This window comes from Podarcis muralis, chromosome 13, assembly GCF_964188315.1.
Source record: "Podarcis muralis chromosome 13, rPodMur119.hap1.1, whole genome shotgun sequence".
Classification (NCBI taxonomy): Eukaryota; Metazoa; Chordata; class Lepidosauria; order Squamata; family Lacertidae; genus Podarcis; species Podarcis muralis.
The window spans coordinates 35,018,782-35,030,868 of NC_135667.1; the positions used below are offsets into that span (position 1 = coordinate 35,018,782).

General features: G+C 47.5%; 1 long non-coding RNA gene across 2 annotated transcripts; it reads right to left on the reverse strand.

The window, feature by feature from the left end:
• Nucleotides 1-2,984: 2,984 nt before the first annotated feature.
• LOC144325131 (uncharacterized) lies at nt 2,985-9,285 on the reverse strand. Of its 2 annotated transcripts, XR_013390437.1 has the most exons (4): nt 8,966-9,285; nt 6,198-6,297; nt 4,196-4,249; nt 2,985-3,213 (listed from the first exon to the last, which is right to left on the reverse strand). It is a non-coding gene; the product is annotated as an uncharacterized LOC144325131 (long non-coding RNA). The 2 variants fall into 2 exon arrangements; XR_013390436.1 differs by lacking the exon at nt 4,196-4,249 and having other exon boundaries at nt 8,966-9,280.
• Between the last annotated feature and the right edge of the window lie 2,802 nt (nt 9,286-12,087).

Below are 12,087 nucleotides of genomic sequence, written 5' to 3' on the forward strand. Positions count from 1 at the left end.
GTTGTGTGGCACTTGTTCCCAAGGACCGGGAGGGGAAAGGCAGGAAGCTTGTGCGGTAGGTGGACCTGATGGGCTGTCTGTTAAGGGGGAGGGTGCTTGACCGTTTTAAAATGTCTTGTAAAGTCAGAGATGGGGACTGCGGCTCCCATCAACCCCATGCTTAGGGGATGATGGGATGAGCCACAGGTTCCCCATCCCTCCTCTAGGTATTAAGCTCACAAATTCGCCTTAAGTGTTCAGAGACCAAAGGGAAGCCTCCACTGAGCACACTTTGCCCAACCTTGCTATTCACAGAGAGGACAACCCGTTGAAAAGCTGCAGCCAGAGAGGTCTCTTTCCTTACAGAGCCAGAAACCTCTTGACAGGTTCGCTCTTTGAAGGTCTGTGCCCCTCACACGCCATTGGCGTGCTTTCAGAATTGCGAATCGTCGGGTGGCATTTGCCCTGCGCTGCTTCCGGCGACCTTTTGTGCAGGGCGGAGTCGCCTGGTGACACCCCAGCATTTGGGGGGGGGGGGGGCAAAAGCCCACTCGCTTGAATGCTGAGGTGCTTTTGCACAAAGGCCAGGGTCCGAGGGCACATGTCACGAGCCACAGACCAAGCTGGGCTGTGTGTGTGTCACATGCAGCGCAACCAAAGAGGCCACAAAGGAGACTGGGGTGGGTGTGTGTGTGTGTGCAAGTCACATATTTGCCCCCCTGCACCACCTCACTCCGGGCTGCATCTTAGTACTGTTTGTCATCCCTAGAACATAATTTCCTTTCCTTCCTAGAGATTACCTTGGCACAAGCCTTTGGACCTTGGGGGTGCCTGGCCTGGCAGTGTGTTTTCACCTGTCTTTCAGACTGCCGTCATGATCCATTTCCAGCAAGTCTGGTTTTCGATTGTAAGGTTTGGCGAACAAAACCAAACCCTTCCAACTCGAAGCAAAACACCCTGAGGGCATAAATAGCCATCCTTTCGCCACGTCTTTGGCCTCTAGTCTGCTGCGTGTGTGGAACACAACCTCTTTGTTTCTAGCTGAACTTCTCCCCCCTCCCCCCCCCAAAAGAAACGCCTCTCCTTGTCTCCCATCTTGGGACAAAATGGATTCCAGTTGAAAGCCGATCCCTCTAGCACAGATCTTTCCGCAAGCACTCCTGTGGTTGGCTCTCGTGTTTGGTTTTGTCTTTTCATTGCCATCCTAAATCTGCCAAAGTTTAGATTTCTGTGCACATTACTGGCAAGTGTCATCCAGCACCCTCAGCTTCTAGTTTTTAGCAAATGGTGAGGTGGCGCCCTCTCAGGTGGGGAGGGGAGGTTGGCCATTCTTGTACAGAAGTGAATCTCTGTTTCCTGGATATGTTAGAATATGCTACCAGTGTATCTACTTCTCAATAAAGCATGTTCTCTGCTCTAGTATTCCAAGCATGATCATTCCTGGGGGGGAAATGTCTGTGCAGTGTGTCGATCTGAGCTTTGGGCTTTTGGAGACTTCCCTGCCATCGCCCGTTTTGCAACAAACAAAACTGATCCCTATCAACTACGCAGGTGAAGCCATTTGCTTGTATCGGCTTCTGGCACGTGTTTCTTGCCTGTTTTCGCTCACAGTCTTCCAAGTTCCAGGAATACAGTGGTACCTCAGGTTACAGACGCTTCAGGTTACAGACACTTCAGGTTACAGATTCCGCTAACCCAGAAATAATACCTCGGGTTAAGAACTTTACCTCAGGATGAGAACAGAAATTGCGTGGCAGCAGTGGGAGGCCCCATTAGCTAAAGTGGTACCTCAGTTTAAGAACAGTTTCAGGTTAAGAACGGACCTCCGGAACAAATTAAGTTCTTAACCCGAGGTACCACTGTACAAAGGGAGGGAAAGATAAAATCTTACCAGTGGCACAGCACATTTTTGAATGCAGAAAGGTCAGGTTTCGGGCCATGGCATCTCCAGTCAAAAGGATCTCTGGAAGCAAACCTGGAAAAGTCTTCCACCTGATACCTTGGAGCCAAAGCCATTAGTAGAGGAGAGTACTGAACTGAGGTAAATATCAGTTCTCGTATCTGTGGTCTGGCAGTGTAGGGCGATATGGAGAGCTGAGGCCAAGGCCAATTTAAATGCTAAGCCTGGGATACCTATGGTTTTCTCAGTGTACTTCATTGTCTCTGACCATTGGCCATGATGGTTGCATGCTGGAATCTCAGAATTGTAGAGTTAGAAGGGACCATGAGGGTAATCTACTCCAGCCCCCTCTAATGCAGGAATCTTGCCCAACACAGGGCCCGAACCCATGACCCCAGCTCCGAGGGCCTTCTGGCGGTTCCCTCACTGCGAGAAGTGAGGTTACAGGGAACCAGGCAGAGGGCCTTCTTGGTGGTGGTGCCCGCCCTGTGGAATGCTCTCCCACCAGATGTCAAGGAAATAAACTATCTGACTTTTAGAAGACATCTGAAGGCAGCCCTTTTTAAGGAAGTTTTTAATGTTTGATGTTTTATCATGTTTTTAATATTGTGTTGGGGGCTGCCCAGAGTGGCTGGGGAGGCCAAGCCAGATGGGTGGGGAATAAGTAATAATAATAATAATAATAATAATAATAATAATAATAATAATAATAAATTAATTACTACTCTCAACCCCAGTGGTGGCTGGTCTAATGGAGACAATGGAGCACCTACCTCAATCTGTCCCCACCTATCTGCCACCTGACAACTAGTTCTGCGGGACGAAGGCTATTATCTGCCAACTTCTTGGTTTTGAGTCAAGTCCTTGCAAAACTTGGCAAGGAGCAGGCAGCAGACAAAACTTGGAATTAGTTGACTGTACCTGTCACTGGCTCTGGCTTGACCTGCTCGTCACCTGACCAGTCCCAGTGAACGCCAGTCGCCACTGCCAACCCCATTTAAAGCCACAAATTCTACGATGGACTTTTTTAAAAAAAAAACCTGCAGCCTCTCCATCTTGGCATTATTTCACAAGAACGTGGTGCAGAGAAAGCGAAGACAGCCCACAGATTCGCAAACACATTTATGCCACTAGGCTGGTGCTTAACAATGGAAGGAGATATAATGGGAACTGTAAAACACACAAAATGTTTGCCATTCTTGGCTACTTGAGAAACAGGCGACGTAATATCCACGGGGCTGTAGAGCAGAGGAGGAAATGGTACCAAACAGTAGATCTCGCTTAAGATGCCCAAGGTGGAAGTAGCTCTCTGCTTGACCGTTCCTGTGTCGGCTCTGGGAGAAGAGAAGAAATTGGGGATCAGCAAAAAAATTAAAACACAAAATACGTAATTTTTTGTCTTGCCTGAGGCAAAGATGTTGCTCTCAATAAAACTCCATAACAACAATGCTTGACCTATTTAGACAAATTCAATCTAATCACTAGGAGCATAATAACCAGTGGCAGACTTTGTGCTTTCAAATTTTAGCAGGGTGCTGTGCAACACCAAATTTTGGAACCTCCCACCCCCCACCTCTCCTTCCGTTGTAAGTCATTGTTACGGTGCTGGAGAATCAGTCACGCTCTCCTAAATCGGCCTCTGATAATAACACCACTACTAACCCAAAGACAGTGGTACCTCGGGTTAAGTACAGTGGTACCTCAGGTTAAGTATTTAATTCGTTCTGGAGGTCCGTACTTAACCTGAAACTGTTCTTAACCTGAAGCACCACTTTAGCTAATGGGGCCTCCTGCTACTGCCGCGCCGCCGGAGCACGATTTCTGTTCTCATCCTGAAGCAAAGTTCTTAACCTGAAGCACTATTTCTGGGTTAGCGGAGTCTGTAACCTGAAGCGTATGTAACCTGAAGCTTATGTAACCCGAGGTACCACTGTACAAGCTAACAAATTAAATTATTTCTTTGAGCAGATAGACACTTGTGATTATCGAATTCCTTTGTCGCATAGCAGAAATTTCTGTTGCTATTGTGTTTTCATTGCTTATTGCAAACTCCCTGGAAATTATCAACGGAAAGGGCAGAGTATACACACACACACACACACACACACCCCCGTATTTTTCGCTCTATAAGATGCACCAGACCACAAGACACACCTAGTTTTTGGAGGAGGAAAACAAGAAAAAATATATTCTGAATCTCAGAAGCCAGAACAGCAAGAGGGATCGCTGCACAGTGAAAGCAGCAGCAGTGAAAGCAGTGAAAGCAGTGGAAACGCTAAGAAATGTAGGGAAATGAGACCCTCAGTCTCAACCCACCTCAAGAGGAGCACCATCATCCCATCAGCCCTCTAAACATCTCTCCTTGGTGCCCTAGGGTGGCAAAGAGAGGGGCACAGGGTGGCACAGAGATTAGGCACTTTCTGAGCGCTCTCAGATGCATTTGGGGAGGAAGACGGTTCACAAACATAAGCAATGTATTTGGGACACCCCTTTGGGTATGCTTCTGCTGGATATACCATACATTGACTGTTCCCTGTGAAAGCTGGACGTCTCTCCTCAAAATTATGGACACCAGAAAAAGTGGGGAGGGCCACTTTACGTGTCACAAACCTACATACCTATAAAGCAGAGTGGAAGAGCACCTTGGCATGCAGAATGGATCCTAGACAGTGCCAGATTTACGTATAAGCTAAACAAGCTTTAGCTTAGGGCCCCACTCTCTTGGGGGCCCCCAAAAAATTTAAAGGAAAAAAACCTGGATGTACATTTCCAAAATATAAGGTAAAAAACAAATAAAATAAAACCTACATACAACAATAGTGTTTTGTGTTGTGTAGTCTCCTATGATGTAAATAATGGGCCCCGCCTGCTAGCCTGCTCCCTAAAATATCACTGGTTTGCTCATTTCTATATCAATTACTCTGATAAAATACATATTTTGTTATGTGCAAATGGCTTTAGATACCTGTTAGGTCCATAATTTACCATACAGCATATATTCAACACAAAAAACAGTGACAATTTGTTGTTGGCAAAGGACAGCTGGGCATATAAAGGGTCCCATTACCTTCAGTAGCTCAGGGCCTCATCAAACCTAAACCTGCCCCTGGTCCTAGACCAGTGGTTGAGCATCTGACTTTGCATGCAGAAGTTCTCAGAGTTGACCATCTCCAGTTAGGGCTGCATGTCATGGGCTGGTTGGATTAAGGTTACCAGACATCCCCGTATTTACAAATCGGTCCCCATACAAAATCCATTGCAGTTGAAAAGTGTCCCCGGATTCATTGAAAAAAACCTGGTGACCTTAGGTGGGATGCTGAGGAATGGTGGGAGGAACCAGCTAAGGAACCGCCAAGGGAAGAAGGCTTAGAGCCTGAGGACTGGTGGTGGGATGATGATGAGTGGTGGGAGGGAGAAGGAGGGGAAAGACTGGGAAAAGGAGGTGTCAGAAGCAGGAGAGGTAACAGGGCTTAGTGAGCAGAGAGAGTCTGTGGCAGGACTTTCCAGGATCCAATCAGAGACCGGGATGGCTTCTGCAAATCTGGGACTGTCCCTGGAAAACAGGGACCCTTGGGAGCATCCGAAATATTTGGACCTTATTATTTTATGTATGACTGTAACATATAACAGAAAAGCAAGCAAGCAAAGAAACAAACAAACAGCAAACAAATAATAATAATAATAATAATAATAATAATAATAATAATAATACAGTCGTAGCTTGGATCCTGAACACCTTGCGAGATGAACGTTTCAGCTCCTGAACGCTGCAAACCTGGAAGTGAGTGTTCCAGTTTGTGAATGTTCTTTGGAACCTGAACATCCGATGCAGCTTCCTGCAGCCAATCAGAAGCCATGCCTTGGTTTCCAAACCTTTTGGAAGTCGGGCGCACTTCCGGAACAGATTCCGTTCAACTTCTGAAGTACCACTGTAAACAACGCTCCATACCCTCCAACATTTCTCTGGTGAAAACAGGGACGTCCACCTTCCGGGATCAAATCAGAAACCGCGATGGCTTCTGCAAATCTGGGACTGTCCCTGGAAAATAGGGACACTTGGAGAGTATTCTCTCAAGGAGGGTGCAGGGCAGGTCTTGTGAGGGGTATGAATTGGGAAGAAGGGGTGAGGTTGAGGAGAATCCAGAGGGACACATGGCAAGACTTGGAGGGTCAAGGTTCTCCTCTGGGCTTGAGGCATCCCCACCCACTGTTTAAAATGAAAAATTAGACACCCTAACAGAGCACTCCCTGCCACAGACAATGCCCCAAAGCAAGGGGCTTCTGCTAGAAGGCCGACTTGCAAGGACTCCTTACTCACCTCTGGCCCGTTTCCCCATCAAGCCGTAGAACTGCTGGAGTTTTCCTCTCTTCACCAAGTCAGCAAAGTCCTGGAAGGCTCTCTTCTGCAGATGGTCATCCTGGAAAAGGCCAGAGGGTTTTTTGACTGAGGAGTGGCTTGAAAGGCAAGCAAGAACCCACTCTAGGGAAGCACCCCAAGGAATGAGGCCAGGATCACACCTCCTGATTATTTCTTGGAATCCGCACAGTAAACACAGGTTCTCCATGTTTTCTAGAAGCAAGTCGCTAGTCCTCATGGCACGAACGTGCCATCATACCTGATCCAGGGAAGCTGATCTCTATAGGTGGAGCTGCTGCTCGAGGCACAGCAAAGCTGGAAGCGCTGGCATCTAGCCATTCTGGTAACACAGACAAGATATCCAGGGCTGCCACTACTAAGTGGAAGCCTGAATAATTGTTTGCTCACAGCCTCTTCTAGCTCTCTAAGCTAGGGCAAGTACATATCTGAGAAACAGGACCCCATCGGACACAGATGCTAAATTTGTGCCTCCCGTGAGATACGGCTGGACGTCAGCTCCTATTATATCTGACCATTGGCTGTGCTGGCTGGAGCTGGTAAGAGCTGGGAGTCCAGCTGCATTTGAAGAAGAAGAAGAAGAGTTTGGATTTGATATCCCGCCTTTCACTCCCCTTCAGGAGTCTCAAAGCGGCTAACAATCTCCTTTCCCTTCCTCCCCCACAACAAACACTCTGTGAGGTGAGTGGGGCTGAGAGACTTTAAAGAAGTGTGACTGGCCCAAGGTCACCCAGCAGCTGCATGTGGAGGAGCGGAGACGCGAACCCGGTTCCCCAGATCACAAGACTACCGCTCTTAACCACTACACCACACTGGCTCTCATTTGGACGCACACACACACTGCACTCTTGGACCACTTTAGAAGCATAGCTGTTAAGTGTCCCTTATTTGGCGGGACAGTCCCTTATCCCAGCGCCATGTCCTGCTGTTGTCCCTTATTGATGATGTCCCTTAAATAAGCTACTGAAGGTAATGGGGCCCTTTCTATGTCCAGCTGTCCTTTGTCAACAACAAATTGTTGCTTTTTTGTGTTGAATATATGCTATATGGTAATTTATGGACCTAATAGGTATCTAAAGCCATTTGCACATAACAAAATACTTATTTTATCAAAGTAATTGTTGATCCCTTATTTTGGCTGCTGATCCCTTATTTTCAAGGCTGCTGGTCCCTTATTTTCAAATCTGTAAGTTGACAGCTATGTTTAGAAGGCAAGGCGAATCCTGGGAACTCTTGAGGGGTGCTGGGAGTTGTAGCTCTGTGAGGCCTGCACCCTGAACAAACTGCAGTTCCCAGGATGCTGATCCATGGCTGTTAAAGTGGGGCAAGAGTGTTTCTAATGGGTGGTGCAAATGGCGCATAACAGGTTCTCCAGCCCTGAAGCAGGAGGATTTCGTACAAAAGAGCCTGGGGCAGCAAAATGCAATGTTTACCAATGAGGGAATGTATGCAGTACCTCCGTGCCTTGTGTTTTGTGCCAGGCATGGTTAGGCACTGGTTCCGGGTTCAAAGTATGTAACCTTCCGAACAGCACAGCACACCTGATCCACCTGATCAGGCGTTCTTTGTAACTCGAAAGTGTCCCACCTTCTGTATTGATGAAAACGGTTTAAGGCAACCTCTCGGTTGACCTCTTTTGTGTTTCAGGGCTGCCTAGCATGTAAGATTATTTCCTACATGACTGTCAACAGGAGAGCTCCTTGCACACCACAGCCAGAGTGAAACACAGCGACCGATTTCTTTCAAACAGTCATACAATGGTACTTGGGTTAAGAACTTAATTCGTTCTGGAGGTCTGTTCTTAACCTGAAACTGTTCTTAACCTGAAGCACCACTTTAGCGAATGGGGCCTCCCGCTGCTGCCGCGCCACCGGAGCACAATTTCTGTTCTCATCCTGAAGCAAAGTTCCTGACCCAAGGTACTATTTCTGGATTAGCGGAGTCTGTAACCTGAAGCGTCTGTAACCCGAGGTACCACTGTATATCCCAAGTTTCACTCAGAGGACTTTCACTGCAGCTTACAATTAAAAAACAACAACAACAACATGAAACATCACCAGTGGTTTAAAGCACATGCACAAAGGTCTATCTTGTCATAATTGACTGTGCAAAGCATCCTATTTATAATTTACACACTTCTGGCTGCCTGAAAATAATAATTTGAAATTTTGGAAAGCCACCTTGCTGGCTATTAGTGAAGCATAAATATATAATTATTTTACCTTGTATCTCCCCCCCCCCCCCCCCGCGCATATTAGCAGGTGTAGAACTTATTGCACAGAGTGCTGATTTGTCCAGTAAATCGATTAATGTATTAATCTATTTAAATACTTAAAAATCATTATGGGGGGTTGGGGGGAGGGGAGAATGTTAGCACTCCCGATGTTCTGTTTCCCCACATTTGCAGTAAAATACGCCCATCAAAAAATTCACCACTACTTTCACTCCTTCAGTCTCTCAGTCTTTAAAACCACGAACCCCGAGGATGCGATCCGAACCCCACTCGCTTGAGAAAGGGAGCCCCACTGATTTCAATAGGACTTGACCCTGAGCTGGCATTAATGTTTTATCGAAAGAATTTCGATCGTAAAGGAACAAAGCGATACAAGGCAAAAAAGAAAAGAGGGGAAAAAGAGAAAAGTTGACACGGTTAAGCCCGTGCTCTCACAAAATACCTCCCGTGCCCAAATCCAGGAGTAACCCAAAGTTACCTTGGGGGCTAGGTCTCTCAGAGAGGCCTCCTCTTCTTGCAATGCTGGCACAACCACTGCTTCCCCTTCAAAACGAAACATCTGCAAAGATAGGAAGATCAGAGCCAAGAGTAGTTTGAGAGTGCCCATCTTGACTGGGTGAAGATCCCTCCTTCGACACTGTCTTTTGCCAGTAATCAGAAAAGCAAGGGAGTTTTAAAAGAGGGGGAAAGCTGCTGCTTCTCCCACAGTCTCCTCTCTCTCTCTCTCTCTCTCTCTCTCTCTCTCTCTCTCTCTCTCTCTCATTGCAGAAGCTACAAGTGCATCGATTTATGTCTCCTACTCTCTTCTTTGCTCCTCCCAGTCCTGTCAGTGTCCCCTGCTATGAGCCCACCCCCTTTCCCCATCTTCTGGTTAGTTATTTAACCCTGTCCAGAAGACTTCCCCCTTCCCAGACCTCCCAGACCTCCATTAACCCACCCCACATGGACTGAACTCAAGCTCTGGTGTAGATTCCCCTAGCCCCAACCCCCAAAACAAGAACAAGGCAGAGCCCCATTGGATCCAGGGGTAGGTTTGCCATATTTCAAGAAGTGAAAATCCAGACACAAACGTTCTTAAGCCTTTGAAGCTTTTGAGCCATTTTTAAAGAAATTCGCCAAAATCTACACTTCTGACATGGGTTGCCATACGTCAGGACTTTCCAGGACACTTCAGCGATTTCCACCCGGACACTGATTGTGACTGCTGTGGTTTAAACCACTGAGCCTCTTGGGCTTGCCGATTGGGAAGGTGAGCGGTTCAAATCCCCACGATGTGGTGAGCTCCTGCCAACTTAGCAGTTTGAAAGCATACCAGTGCGAGTAGATAAATAAGTATTGCTGCAGCGGGAAGGTAAACTGCGTTTCCGTGCGCTCTGGCTTCCGTCAAGGTGTCCCGTTGCGCCAGAAGTGGAAAGAGGAGCGGGGGGAGGTCAATGCTCTGCTAGAGCAATGTTTGAATTTATTGTATTGTGTATTGAAACTGTGATTATGATAAAAATGAAAAAGCAATAAAATTAGTATATATAAAAAAGGAATACAGTGTCCAATTCTGGGCAGCACAATTTAAGAAGGAGGTTGACACGTAAGAGCTCTTTGAAGCCCTTCTAAGGCGATGGACTCTCCTTCATTGGAGATTTTAAAGCAATGGTTGGATCACTGTTTGTCAGAGATTCTTTAGCTGAGATTCCAGCTTGGACTAGATGAGCCTTCCAACTCTATCGTTCTGTGATTCTAGGATAATGATCCAAGCCGAGCATATGAAGCTGCCTGATAACCGGATCTGAAGTGGTGGCAGCTGGCAGGACTCAGGAAACGGCCAAGTGATTAGCTGCAATTCCTGCCTTGCAGGGGGTTGGTCTAGATGACCCTTGAGACCCCATCGCTGCACTTCTAGGATTTTACAGCAGCTGCCTGCCATTAGACCAGGAGGTGGGCGGCCTGTGGCTCTTGGACTAGTTTCAAGTGGCTGGTGGACTAATTTCTAAAGCACTCTTCATGTTCTCAGTCAGACCTCTGGCAAGTGTGTTCTGTTCCTCTTCCCATGCTTTGCTTGGCATCAAGGAACCGGGGCAGGGAGAGAGAGAGAGAGAAGGGGGCCAGAGAGAAAGAAAAGTGGCAAAAAGAGGGTGAGAAATGGCCTTGGTCCCTTTTAGTTCTGGCCTAACCCACCGCTGGGTTCAATCCCATCCACCACCAGCACATACCCCTAAGAGATTGACAAAAGTTTGCCCAACCCTGCATTAGACAGATGGTCTCCATCAATGACTCCGATGTGACCAGGTTACACAGATCTTGGCCGGAAAGAAGAGTTCTGTGTAAAGCCAAAGCCTGCATGCTGCATTGTGAACATCCTTTTGTTGTTGTTGTTTAGTCGTGTCTGACTCTTCGTGACCCCATGGACCAGAACACACCAGGCACTCCTGTCTTCCACTGCCTCCCGCAGTTTGGTCAAACTCATGCTGGTAGCTTCGAGAACACTGTCCAACCATCTCGTCCTCTGTCGTCCCCTTCTCCTTGTGCCCTCCATCTTTCCCAGCATCAGGGTCTTTTCCAGGGAGTCTTCTCTTCTCATGAGGTGGCCAAAGTATTGGAGTCTCAGCTTCAGGATCTGTCCTTGCAGTGAGCACTCAGGGCTGATTTCCTTCAGAATGGATAGGTTTGATCTTCTTGCAGTCCATGGGACTCTCAAGAGTCTCCTCTAGCACCATAATTCAAAAGCATCAATTCTTCGGCGATCAGCCTTCTTTATGGTCCAGCTCTCACTTCCATACATCACTACTGGGAAAACCATAGCTTTAACTATACGGACCTTTGTTGGCAAGGTGATGTCTCTGCTTTTCAAGATGCTGAACATCCTTAGACTGGTCAATAATTTAACTTGCAGTTGTTGGCATCCATCTGTCTTGAGCATGGGTAGGCAAACTAGGCCCGGGGGCCGGATCTGGCCCAATCGCCTACTAAATCTGGCCCACGGATGGTCCAGGAATCAGAGTGTTTTTACATGAGTAGAATGTGTGCTTTTATTTAAAATGTATCTCTGGGTTTTTTGTGGGGCATAGGAATTCGTTCATTTCCCCCCAAATATAGTCTGGCCCTCCACAAGGTCTGAGGGACAGTGGACCGGCCCCATGCTGAAAAAGTTTGCTGACCCCTGGTCTTGAGAGAAAATGAGCGGTAAAGTCAAACCACAGTGTTAGCAGCATCCCTGGTGCACAAAGCTGGGCAAGTGTGTATGGCAGCCCTGGGCTGCTTAGATGACAAGACCTCCCTCTCGGCCCCGCTGATGTGGTCCAAAGGAAAGCAGAGCAAGACGTTCAGGACCAGTTGGGCTGCAGGAGTTGCCAGAAGGAGGCGTACAAGGAGCCATCCAACTGTCTTAGGGACTCCACTCTGGATTTGTGTAGTGTTTACTCCTGAGCCGTTTCTCCTCCCGAAGATACCCCACAAGACAGAGGAGGTTGAGGACCAGAGCTTTTCCTTTCCTAGATGGGTTCCCTTCCCAGGTGAACGAGCCCCACTTGCTCCCCGCTTCCTTCTGCAGCATGCGCAGAAACTGCCTTCTTGACCATTGGACCCACTATTGAAGAAGAGGAGTTTGGA